The sequence below is a fragment of the Agelaius phoeniceus genome, chromosome 6 (assembly GCF_051311805.1).
Source record: "Agelaius phoeniceus isolate bAgePho1 chromosome 6, bAgePho1.hap1, whole genome shotgun sequence".
In the NCBI taxonomy this organism is placed as follows: domain Eukaryota; kingdom Metazoa; phylum Chordata; class Aves; order Passeriformes; family Icteridae; genus Agelaius; species Agelaius phoeniceus.
In genome coordinates this window covers 34883375-34885237 of record NC_135270.1, presented here as the reverse complement: position 1 = coordinate 34885237, position 1863 = coordinate 34883375, and the positions used below count along the sequence as shown (strand labels likewise).

At 32.5% G+C, this 1863-nt stretch overlaps 1 protein-coding gene across 1 annotated transcript in view; it reads right to left on the bottom strand.

The window, feature by feature from the left end:
- Positions 1–411: 411 nt before the first annotated feature.
- The window catches only part of GJD2 (gap junction protein delta 2), a 5236-nt gene continuing 3784 nt past the window's right edge, over positions 412–1863 (bottom strand). The window contains exon 2 of the mRNA XM_054635415.2: positions 412–1863. This exon is cut by the window's right edge and continues 2497 nt beyond it. The gene's annotated coding sequence lies outside the window, so the exon portion shown is untranslated.

The window sequence follows — 1863 nt, the reverse complement described above, 5'->3', positions numbered from 1 at the left end:
ATAGCTCCTATGTAAATAGTTTTTGAAATTCACACAGGTGTGGAATGCACAAGATCAAGTCTATATAGAAATGAAATAATTTCATTACTTTATGTACATTTTAAAATTCCTTGAAACTAATGGTTTATTAGATTCTGTTGCAATTTTCCATAGGAGCTTAGTGAATATAGCATTAATGTTTGCACTTATCATGACACATAATGTTGTCCACGAGTGCAAAACAATGTAAACAATGAAGAAAACAAACATTAACTCAATTTTCAATTTTAATGTCCGATCCTTACAGAGATGCCAATGGTGAGACTAACTTATTTCACTGAGGCAGGAGCAAGACCTAAGTAGTCAGTAATGTGCTCTTCAGCTTCATGTTCACTCAGTTCTGTTCAGTTAACACACTTTTCCATTGCTGTGACAATTTTAAAGCATTTATTCTGTAAATGAATAGTCAGCTTTCATGCAAACAGTCCATTAGCATTAATCATATGATTCTCACATACATTGACAAAAAAAAAGTGTTTGCTATGTTTCTCTTGTCCATGACAAATGAGTAGTTGGTAAGAAATGAAAAATAACAATTTAAAAGGAAGGTTAGAATAACTGATCTCTTGACATATTTAATCTCTCATTTGAAATATGAAAAGCCATATTCCAAGTATGGTGGATGATGTTTCTGTTGATCGAAATATAATTCTTTACCTACTTCATCACTGATCCTGTTACATAAATCAGCATTTACATTTCCTGATATTCTTCTCTTTGGACAAATCCAAAGAATCCCAACTTACTGGATTACAAATGTGCAACTACATTAAAAAAAATTAAATTAACTGATTCACTTGCATTGACTAATATAAACAGATACTTTCTATATATTACCTTAGAATTTTAAGGTATTAAAATCGTATCGCTTTCAAGACATGCACCTTCACTAGATTTTGACTGAAAACTGCTATGCAGCCACTGGAAAAAACTTGCATTAGGGCTTCTGCCTAACAGGAAAATATGCTGAACCTGAAGCAAAGCCCACTGAAGTTGTTTTTTCAACTTTAATTTGCACTGGATCAAGCACTTTGCACACAATCTCCCATTTCTTCAAAATTAAAGGAGTGTTTATGACTGTCAAGGAATATTTTCTCTTTCAATATCTGTTCAAAATGAGATTTTGAAAACCATCCCAGGACTCTGCAAAATAAAAATCAGACTTGGATTTGTGAGTCAAATAATAATCTTCAGAAGCTTGTTATTTTGCAGATGGAGATTTTAGCTGCCATGTTGTCCTTCTAAAAATAACATGCAGTTTTCCAGTGAGCATGCAGTCAACTAGCAATATCAGTGTGCGTTTTTATCACAAAGAATTTGAGAAATCCATCTTTAGAGGTTTCTATAATCAAATCAGGAACACTCTTAAATTTATACATAAGGAAAAATATATTTAAAATCTTTAAAAACATGACACATCTTTGATGCTTCACAGTGGAAGAAAAAAGACAACAGATGAATGTGATAATGGATAGACTATCTAAGAATTAACCAACATTTTTTAAAGTGACAATGCTGGCAAATGACAAGAATGGAATGTTAAGGTATTTGTTGTAAGCCAAGAGGAAAAGATTTATATGCATCATCTCCAAGCCAATATATAATAAAATCCATTTTCAGGCTTGACAAAAAATACAATCAAAAGGCCATTTGTGACTCTGAGCCCATGTCTCCTTCTTATGTTATAAAGTACCCCCAGATTTTCCAGCACCATTTTGGCCCTTTTCTTTAAAGGGCAGATACTATTTAGTTAGAAATGCACTTGTATGTTTTTTAGTCCTGATCCAACTCCTACTGTTGCCAGAGAAATATTTTCTGTTGAAT